Source organism: Meleagris gallopavo, chromosome 12, assembly GCF_000146605.3.
Source record: "Meleagris gallopavo isolate NT-WF06-2002-E0010 breed Aviagen turkey brand Nicholas breeding stock chromosome 12, Turkey_5.1, whole genome shotgun sequence".
Lineage (NCBI taxonomy): Eukaryota > Metazoa > Chordata > Aves > Galliformes > Phasianidae > Meleagris > Meleagris gallopavo.
Window position 1 is genome coordinate 16,916,084 of NC_015022.2, and position 10,930 is coordinate 16,927,013.

Below are 10,930 nucleotides of genomic sequence, written 5' to 3' on the forward strand. Positions count from 1 at the left end.
GAGAGAGAATGGGGGGGAAGGAGAGGAGGGCCCGGCCCGGAGGTAGAGAGGGGAGAAGGAGCATGGGGACGGAGCGGGTGGTGTGGCGTGCCTGCGGGCATCGCTCCCGCACCCCCTGGGTCCCACTGCATCGCCTGGCACTGAGCGCTGGGAGTCCTTTCTGTACCCCCCTTGCATCCCACTTCTGCAGTCTCGCAGCCCCCTGCACCCTCGTTACATCTCCGGACATCCCCCCCATACACCCTCTATGTCCCCCTGCACCCTCTCTGTGCCTCCAGCACACTCCCAGCACCATCTCCTAAGCAGCCCACACTCCTGTCCATACCCTCTGCATGTCTTCAGGCAGCCTCCCCACACCTCCTCAATAACCCCTGGCACTCCCATCTGTATCCCCCCTACATCCCACTGGGCACCGTTATCCCCCTCAGTATCCCCCTGCATCCCTCTTGCATCATCCAGGTACCCACCCCTCACCCTCCCCACATCACCCAGGTACCCCACTACACATCCCCTGCAATCCCCTCCACACCCCACTGTAGCATCCCACATGCACAATCCAGCCCAGCCCTGTAACTCTGGACACCCCCTGCACCCCCAGACCCTACTTAGGGGATATCAGAAGCTCATGACGTGTCAGCAAACAGGTTTGTTACGGGACAGGCAGCAGAATCCCCTCTTCTCTGTATCCAGCATCCAGCTGACCCACTGGGTCATGGTGAACTTGACCTTGGTGTGCAAACCTGATAAACAGACAGCGGGGCCACAATGAACTTCAGCTGCTCATTTGCAGCCTTGCCCCAAACCAGCTGGGATATATTTGGGACATGAGCCACGGCTGTCACCCAGAAGTCACCCTGCTGGCCCTCCCCATCACCCTGTTGTAATTACCCCCATATGATGAGTGGGGAACGTGGGGTTGGGTTTCCCATGGGAAGGCATCAGAAACTGCACTGAGATGAATCCAGAGTTAAGTGGGGAAGGATGGTTTCCATTAGCACGAGGAGGTGGGAGATCCACTGCTCATCCCCCACCTGTTTCATGCTCTTTGCCTCGAGATTCCCCTCTCAGTAAGAGCTCAGTGAGCAGAGGGGAGGTGGGAACGGGGCACAAAACCACCCCAAAGCTGCAGCAAAAGGGCTGCTCACAAGTTGGGTCCCACTGTGCATGGCAGTGGTTCCAAAACCCAGCATGCTGCTCCTGCCCATTTTCTTTCCAAACAAGAAAAAAGAAAAAAAAAAAAAAGACTACAATCAGAAAATGGGGGAAAAGCCTTTGGAGCACTGTGAACATCGATCGGAGGGGAGGAAGGCAGTGTTCCGCTCTCGGTGCCAACAGGGAGGTGCCGGCTGCTGGCTGACCCCGCAGTGCCGTGAAGCAGACTTTGTCCCCATCGCGGTGCGGCGGGGCACAGCCTGGCTCGGCGCTCACTCTTTTTTCCTGGGCTGATTTCAAAACCAGAGAGCTGCAGCGCGATCCAGCCGGGCGCGGAGATTACAGCAGGAATCAGGTTAAACCCCGGTTATGGGATGCGCGCCGGGGTACGGCGGTGGCACGGCACAGCCCCAGCTGCTTGCGAGTGGCTGTGAATTCATGCCGTGCACTTGGAAATAGCTCTTTCTGTAGCTTGCAGGTTTAACCAAACGAGTGAAAATTGTGCTGGTGTAATTAAAGCAGTGCGGTTTGTGATCCGTCTGTGTGCTGGAGTTATTCTGCAGATGGAAAATCCGTGGATGGCTGCAGCCTCGCATCCTGCATGGTTCCATTTTCCATCTCTGCGAGGATGCCTGTGGACACCGCCTTCCTCCTGGGCTGGGCTGCACCCAGGTGTTCTGCTTTCATCCTAAAAATACTGCATGGAAATGAGCTGTCTGAGTGCAATAGTCAAAAATGAAGATCCGCAGCACCATGGCCAATGGATCATTTTTTCACTTTGGGAAAATCCCGAGTGGATTTCCAGAGATTTGTGCTTGATGGAGACATGCTGCACCTGCTGGTTGGAGCCTGGATGAGAAATGAGGAAGAATCAGAGGAAAAAGGCTCTGGGAGAGGGCTGCCACTGGGGCTGGAAGAGCCCAGCTTAGAACAAGGAGGGCCACGTGGATGGGCTTTGCCATGCAGCAGCTCTCCCAGCCATCAGAAACTGAAGGCAGCAGCACAGGAGATTTAAACTGGAGATTAGAGAGGCAGCAGGGAGATGGGAGCATCTCGTGCCAGAGCTGCAGTGAGAACAGCATCCATGGTCTGGATTTCTGCAATCTCAGAGTGATCTGCAGCATTTTCCATCATTCCTCTCCAGAAAGATTAAATCTTGATTGTCAGGAAGCAGTGTGGCGGGTGAGAAGATTTCCCAGACCAGTCAAAATGTCATCCTGGTAAAAATGCCAGTAATAAAAGATGAAAGGAGAAGGCCCACTGTGGGCTCAAGCCTGTAAAGACATCCAGAAGATGGATCTGGAAGTTTAGAAACAATTTTAAGCACGGTGCAAATGGTCGCTGCAGGGACAGAAGAGCTCAGCACGGATATTCACAGTGGGGGGAGGAACTGATAAATTAATAAAAATCAGCGGTGCGCCCAGTGCTGAATTAAAAGAAGGGAATTAAACCCAATGTTTTCATAGGTCTGAAAGGGCTTTGTTGGTGTTTAAGAAATGAGGGCAATGAAGGAGATGCCCAGTGAGGTTGGTGGGATGCTCAGCCCCAGCTGGGACCAGGCACTGTGCCTTGTGCCAAAAGCAGGCTTGGAATAACCTGCGACAAAGCCAACCCCACCCACTGGAATAGCAGGTCTGACAGAGCTGGGCTATGCAGGCACTGGACAGGGCCGCATCGTGGCTGAGCAAAGGAGGATATTTCAGGTCACCCCGGGCCGGAGCCATGCATCTGTCACTGTCATTGTGGCTCTCCCCAGGGCTAAAATTGGGCCAAAGCTGGGACTCCGAGTGCTACCAGTGTGTCCATGGGGACGTGAGTCACCAGCAGGGACGGCCGCCTGCTTGTGCTGTGGCTTCTGCAAAGCAAATGCAGCTCCTCTGGTCTGTCTCCAAAGTGGGTGATGTCCACGAGGATCCACTGTGACCAGCACTGCTGTGTTTTCACACCTGAAACCTTTCAGCAAAGGTTTGAGCACTGCGAGCATGAACGTGCGGGGCAAGAGATGAGCCTGAGGGTGGAGAGATGCAAAGATCAAAACAACAGTGATTTCAAAATAAAATCTGACAGCCAAGGGAAAACACAGTGTGTCCCTGCCGAGACTATCATTTATGGCAATTAAAAAAAAATTGGCATGGCAGGAAGGAGAGCAGCGTGGTATTTCCTGACAAGGGTGTGGGGAGCATCCTTGGAAAGTCTTCCCCTGCACAGTGTGCTGGCTGCTTCCAGAAAAACAAAGGTTGCTGTGACCCACCTGTCCCTGAAAAGCAGCTATTTGGGGCTGTAATATGGCTCTTGTTTCAGTCAGGCCAAGGAGAACAAAAGTCACTGGCTGAATATGGCAGAGCTATTGGCAGCTTTTCCCGGCTCTGAGGTTTGGGTATTTGCCTGCAGCTCTGTAATTGCTGTGAAACTCCTTAGAAGGAAAAAAAAAAAAAAAGCACACTGTAGAGCTGGGCTGCAGCAGCCCATATGAGATGAAGGAGAGCTGGTCACACGTATCCCCATGCCCCCACACCTCCCAGGAAGCCAGGGCTGGGACGCACTTGGGGCTCACCCAGGGCGTATCTGAGGGTTTCAGTGGCGTAACAAGGATTGCCAAAGCCCAACCTCTGGGAGCGATTACCTTTCACACAGTATTTCAAGGGGGAGCGTGGAAAGCAAACAGAAACCCACGGTTTTCTTCACCTGATCCTGCCTATCCCTCCTCAGAGCTGCAGCCAGGCATTGTTGGTGTGATGAGACCCACACTGCCGCCAGACATGCCATGATGCTGAAGAGAAGCAGCTCCACCTAGGCAGGCACTGCCGTTAATGCAGAGCCCACATGTGCTGCTACACTGCCAGCTCACCCACCAGCCACCCACCATCAATAACGGACCATCAGTCACTGACCATCGATGGCTGACTACCGAATATTGACCACCAACAGCTGACCATCGACCACTAACCACTGACCATCAACCACGGATCATTAACCATTGACCATCAATCATTGACCATCAGCCATTGACTGTTGCCCACTGACAATTGATCATCAACCACTGACCACTGATCACTGACCGATGACTGTCAGCTATTGACGTTGACTACTGACCATGAACCAGTGGCTGCTGACCATGGGCCATCAACCATGGGACCATGGACCATCGCCCCATCCAGCTGGGCACCAGCCTTAGCACCACTCAGTTCAAATCGCAGCCGGGTTTCAAGCTGCGTTGAGGTCCTAAATCCTGGAGCCAGTTGGAGTCTGGTTTCCAAGTTTTCCTTTCACTGAAGCAAAACGGCACCTTCAAAACCTCCAGTGTTCATTTTCTTTCCCAAAGAGGTTAGCGGCCTTAGCAGTTGCCACTTGCAAAGTCATACTGAGAGCAATGGGAGGGAAAATCCTGTAGGAAACAAAACTGAACCTCAATAAGACAGTCCCAGGTGAGAAAAGACCCTCTGTGAGCTCTGAATTGGTCAATTACAGTGGTGCAAGGCAAAGCGGGGCTTTGTGGAGCCCTGGACATGTCTGGATTAGCCCCATAGAAATTTATTTTAGCAGCTGGTGGTAAATGTGGGTTTCCCTGCAGGAGACAGCAGAGAGACGTTCACCTGTGTTCATTTTGAAAGCTGCTCATTAGTCCTCATCAAAGATAATTACGCTTCAAATCAGAATCAGATGTCCAACAGAATTTTGAACTAACATGATAAAGTGGGTCCCCATTTGTTCACCAGGGGGAGGAGGGGTTCCTGGCTGCTGAGATGCTGGCACCTGGAGGAGTTTCTGCCCACCCTGCTTCCCCCTCCCTGTGAAAGTACTTTGTTTTTTTCAGGAGAAAATGCACCCAAAATGGAAACGAGAGCATGGCAATACTTTTGGGGCTGACAAGGAAATGGGCAGGAAATGAGGGGAAATGGGCAATGAGCTGCATGGGGAGGGCAGCTTCACCCCAGCTCCACCTTGGCAGGTCGCTGCCGCTGTGCACTGCCTTCCCAGATATTACTCTAATGCTTTCTTTCAGCTTGCAGATAAATGGGCCTCTTCAGAAGGCATTAAGCCCGCTCTGTTCCAACGTTTTCTTTAAGAGAGCAGAGGAAAAGTTTGGATTACGCTGAGCTTCTGAATTCAGCTTTTATGGGTGGGCTGTGAGGGGTTTTCCTTCCAAGACAAAATAGAGCCAGTGTGCTTTTTCTCCTTTCCTTCTGAACGACGATGGAGGCCACGCTGCCCCTTCACCTCCTGCATTTTCCTCCCCTCCTGTGGTTCCCTATGGGCTGCATGGCACCACCAATGTGATGCTTAAGGGGAGGATCAGTGCTGCAACTGTGCAGTGCCAGAGAGCCCCGCACCACAGGCAGGTCCAACCCTTGTTGAGACAATGATCCATGTTCCAATTTTGAAATTCCTGGGTGGGATCCTTCTCTGACTCCAGAGCAGCAGCTGTGAGCATTGAATCACAGCAGAAATAGGGAGAAGCATCTAGTGGGAGCAGTGCTGGGTGGGAGCAGCGCTGGGTGGGAGCAGCAAAGTGAGACCCAGAGACTGCTGGGCTGAAGAAATGGCAACATAATAATGGTGCAGGGGAGGTGGAACTGGAGGAAGGACAAGAATGAGCCAAATTTGGGAAGAATTATGTTCAAGGAGCGACTGCGCTGAGAAGACCTCAGAACGCTGGTTGGAGCCACCTCCTCCCAACCTAAATTACCCGGTGATTCAGCCGCTGGGGATGGTGCAAACCCAGCGAGCTCCACGTGGGCGAGCAGGGTTGGTCACTGCTCACCTCTTCCCAGACAAGGGACTGGTGACAGCGGGTGACACGGCGTCAGCGGGGACAGCCTGAGGGAGGTGGCTCACGGCGGCTCTCAACCACAGGGACGCATTGGCTGCGGAGCCCCAGGGCTGCATGGGGGAATTAGTGGAAGATAAATTAAAAGACACCGTCTGTGGCTCTTGGGAGTCCCTGATTGGCAATCTGCTGGAGGGGAGCAGTGCTGGAGGCTTGTCCTGGCCTTGTGCTCTGCTCTAAGCATCCACAGTGAGGCTTGTTGAGCCTGGGTGGGCAGTAGGAGATGGGCTCTGAGATACATGGGGTCCTTGGGATGCATCCATGAGCTCCTTGGGGATGTGTCTGTGGAGACTTGGGTTTGCATTCATGGGATCCTTGGGATGTGTCCATGGGAAATGCAGCAGATGGGGTCCCCGACCTGAGATGTGCAGATACATCCAGGAGAGGTGCACAGGGATGTCCAGTCCTATCGCTGGGACAAGCTGAACATGCAGAACTTGTGGCATTGCCCTTTGTCCCCAGCTGGGCTCATAATTCTGGAGAGGGGACATCCCGGCTGCGGGATGGGGTACAAAGAAACAAACAGCCCTAAGGATCCACAGTCCCGCGGTGTGGACCGAGCCCCCTAATGTCCACAGACCCCACCAGTGTTCTCTTCCCCCAGATTACCGCTTGGGTGCCATCCCGAGATCGTGCTGCCGCAGCTCCGCGCAGTCGGGATCGGTGCTACACCGGGCGGGCGCTAGGGGGGGATGGCGACACGCAGAGCGACCGCAGGCTGCGAGCAGCGGGAGGATGAGGAAGAGGAGGAAGGCCGAATCAGGCTCCAGGCGCAAGCAGGGCATGAGGGCAGGAATGGGGACTATCTTCTGCGTGTTGAGCACATCCCAGCTCCTCAGGAGCAAAAAGAGGAGCATATTTTTACCCTACAATAGAGCCAAAACTGCAGATCACAAACTGGGGTTTGCCTGGGGCGGCAGAACCCCACTATTGCCCACTGTGCAGTGAAGGCAGCGGGTCTGCCACCGGATCTCACCCTGGCACTGAGACTGCCATCAACCAGGAGCACTGCACAGCCAATGAATTCCATACTGATTACCAACATTAATTATATTTTGCAATTTCAGACAAAAAACATTGCCCACTAGGATTCCCATCCCAGCCTCCTTCCATGCCACAGCATATTCCCCCTGTGTGGCTGCAGAGCCTGGCACAATGAGCCATTGCTGCAGCAATTCAACTGGCTGAGAGACTCCGGGTCTCACCACCACCAAGAACATCATTTTGGGAACCATCAGCACTTCAGCTCCACCCTGTGCACCCACCCCTGTACGCACTCACTGCACGGCTATGTGAGAGCACCAACTCAGGCACAGAGGATGAACCCTACAGCACACCATATGAAGGAGTTTTGTTTCCAGCTCTGAGTGTAAATCTCTCTCTAATCATTTGATCCCAACCTGCTTCCCCAGTCGTCATCATACATTGCTTCCATTGTACCCCCAGTGCTTGGCTGCCCCAGGCTGGTTCCTGCAGGATGCACAAGAAACTGCACTCAGCCATCCCGCCACCAAATTCCCAGATGTCCCTTTCCCATCCCAGTGCACTGACTGTACAACCCTGGCAGCATCTGTGGAGGATTAGAGCCTCCCTAATTTCCAGTCTCCATTTATTCCTGTCCAGCTCCAATCCCATTTGTTCTGGTGCCAACATTGTCTCCCGGCGCACACAGCTCGTCTCCCTTCCTGGTGCTGTCCCTTGATGTATTAATAGCGGGCAGCTCCCTGCCCAGCCTTTGTTCCCCATGCACATGGCAGAGGGGGATGTGGCTTTTCAGAAGAAGCTCAGGGACAAGAAAGCCCATTCAGCAAATCCTCATGCTCAGTGGCACTGCCATGACGAAATATCCCAAAAAACAGCACCGGGAGCTGCTTCCTATCAGACTGAAGCAGAAAATGAGCTTTTTGCCTCTCCTGCAAACTGTTCCCACTCTTCCCAGAAGGATGATATTTTTGAAGCTTGCAGGAAACAAGGTTTTGGCAATGCCTGAGAAGTGATGGGAGGGGTAGGTGGGGGCTCCCTGGATGCTTGGCGTGACTGGAGTGGTCTGAAGCTGGGAGCTGTGGGCTGTGGTTAAGCTCTGGTGTGCTGGGAAGGGCAGGGGCAAGGGGTGACAACAAGATCCCCAAACTAAGGTGAGCATCAAGGAGCAGCTCTGGGACTCCCTTCTGCAGCCAAGAGTGAGATGCTGATATCAGCAGCTCGCTTGTTACACATATAGCCATATTCAGGTTGTTGCTTCATTTTTTTTTCTCCCCTTTTTTTAAAGCACAAAATCACTCCAAATCTCATCGCCCATCTCCCCAGATCCACACTCACAGTAGAAGTGGTAGCTCAGAGCCTCCAGCGGTGTCAGTGCCTTCATGTGGGGACCAGGGCAGTGGCAGGCAGCCCCTGGCAGGAGTCTCAATCAGCAATCCCAACCTGGATTTAAACACATAGCTTTCATCACACTCCTTCATAAGCTAACTTAAGGCATCCCCACTCTGCCCCAGCAAGAGGCCCTTCCACGATTTTGGGTTTGCTTTGTTCCCACTGCAAACACATGTAGGCTGAAACCCCCAGCACTCAGGGGCATTTCTAAGTGTAGCAGGGAACCATAGAATCATTAAGGTCAGAAAAGATCTCTAAGATTATCAGGTCAAACCATACACTCATTGCCACCATGCCCACTGACCATGTGCCCCCATGCCAAAGTCCTGCAGCCTTTGCTGCTGCCAAACCCAGTGCGGGGGCTCCTGCTGCTCACCATGCCCAGGTGTTCCCAGGCTGCCTGCTCCTCCCAGTCCAATTACAACACCCAGCCTCTGCTCCAGGTGGTCGTTAGCCAGATGCTAATGAAGGAGGCTGTCCAGTGCCCTGAAGAAGCGCTATTACCATTGGGTGCAGAGGGAAATCAAAGCATGTGACTTGCCAAGGTGTCCAGGTGCTGCGGGCTGGGTGGCAGTGTCACGGCTCTCCCATTGGCCTCAGGGATGGGTCAAAGACCCCAGCGCCAGCACCACATAGGGCTTAGAGCAAAGGGCTGCCTCACCAGCTGAGGTCCTCGTTGCGAGCCTCACCAGCACCAGCTGGTTGGTGTCACCCCCAGCAGCATCGCCCCACTTTTACCAGTGACCACGCACCGGGGTGGGCAGTGCTTCCCTGCCGCAAACCCAGCCATGATGCCTGTCCCCAGGCTGCCAACAACCCACTCCATTTGTGCAACTGTGTTCTCACTCTGCAAACACCTTCCCTTAATTACTTTCATTCAACAACAGGTCCTCCCGGAGCTGCTGCTCCCTGCGGATGGGGACTGCCCTTGCAGCAGCCGATAAACCCCAACGATACGGCCTTGGCGTCGCTGCTCCCCAGCAGCCGCGTGTCCTCGCATGCACAGTGACTGCATGCTAAAAACATTCCGCACTTTTTCACCGATTAAAATTTTCCGGGAGAGAGTCAGAACCGCAGCCCACACCCTATCGGCTGGGCCAGAGGTTTCCCCTCACTCCCCGCAGCCCTGCCAGGAAAATAAAGAATACAGAAAAGCATTTCTGCTGGTTTGGGTCATTTTGAAAGCCTGGCTGCAGCATCATTTTTTTAACAATAACTCATTCTGTGCTGCACCCAGAACTTTGGGCCCAGCCTTGCAGGGATGAGATGCATGGATGCTCACAGCTGCATGCCAGGCCCATGCTTGCACCAAATCAGCATCTTCTGTGCCCAGTTTTGCTACCAGCAGTGGCAGAAGGAGCATTGAGGCTGCAGACAGTGTTTACCCAGCAAAGGGATCACACTGGTGAGACTGGAGCCTCTGCCAAAGCCACAGCCAAGTTGATAAGAAGGAGATGCAATCAGGTGTTTCTTCTCATTACCGCTAATTGCTGTTTGTGTGCTCTCAGGAGCTCTGTCCTAGACTGGACCCTGTGCAAGTGGAGCAAGCAGAGATACCTGTGAAAAAGTGCATTTAACCTGGAGATATCAGTGCTTTTCTTCTCCTTTCCTTCTCACCCTGCCGAGAACAATGGAGGCAAGGTTTGCAGAGGGAGGTAATATCTTTTTTTAGCCCAACTGAAATAATTAGGAGAAAAACAGGCAGGCTGCAGGGTACATGAGCCCTTCAGCAGGCCTGAAATAGAAGCAGAAGTCTGCAGAGCTGAATACCAACAGAGAACAATAGCTGGAGCGTGACTAGTAGCGTTAACCAGTTCTGAGACTAAGGACCACTTTCCAGCTGTTTCCCTTGGGCACTGCCAAAACCCATCGTCCTGAGGACACTGTGCTGCCAGGAGCCAGCACTGCTCCAAGGAATGGTGCCAGCCCACGGAGCCCCAGGATGTACACCAGAGCTTTGAGAAGCTCAGGACCCAGATGATGCCTGACTGGGCATCACTCTGCACCCCATCCTGCTGCTCCCGGGGCACTGCTGCCCTAACCTGCACCCTGCATGACTCTCATGAGTCACCACTTTCAGGGGTCCCACCCCTCCGTGGGGGTGTGGCCTGAACGCTGGGGACCCCAGCCTGACCCTGGGGGCTGTGGCTGACCCTCAGGGACCTGTTTGACATCACAGTTCTTTGCCCCAGTCCAGGGGCTCCAGGTTCACATCCCACCACTGGGTACCCTCTCTCACCCCTATGGTCCACGTCCCACTTCCATTGCACATTTCCCACCTTGCAGACCTTGTCCCACCTCCACGGTCCATGTCCCTCCAGATCCTGTCCTACCCCTATGGTGTATGTCCCACTCTCTAGACCCTGTCCCATCTCTCTGGTCCGTGTACCACTCTCTAGACCCTGTCCCATCCCTGTGGTCCATATAACATCCTGCAGATCCTGCCCCATCCCACGCACCCTTTCCCTTGAGCCCTGGCACTCCATGTGACCCCAGAACCACGTCCCAGCCCTCTGACCGACACCGGTCCGTCCATCCCGACGTCTCCCACCCCACTCCCGCCGCGGGCGCGGCCCA

At 53.9% G+C, this 10,930-nt stretch overlaps 1 long non-coding RNA gene across 1 annotated transcript; it reads right to left on the reverse strand.

Annotated features, from left to right (window-relative positions):
- Window positions 1-501: 501 nt before the first annotated feature.
- On the reverse strand, window positions 502-10,913 carry LOC109369665. The gene is made up of 3 exons (XR_004161101.1): window positions 8,300-10,913; window positions 6,590-6,846; window positions 502-740 (listed from the first exon to the last, which is right to left on the reverse strand). It is a non-coding gene; the product is annotated as an uncharacterized LOC109369665 (long non-coding RNA).
- Between the last annotated feature and the right edge of the window lie 17 nt (window positions 10,914-10,930).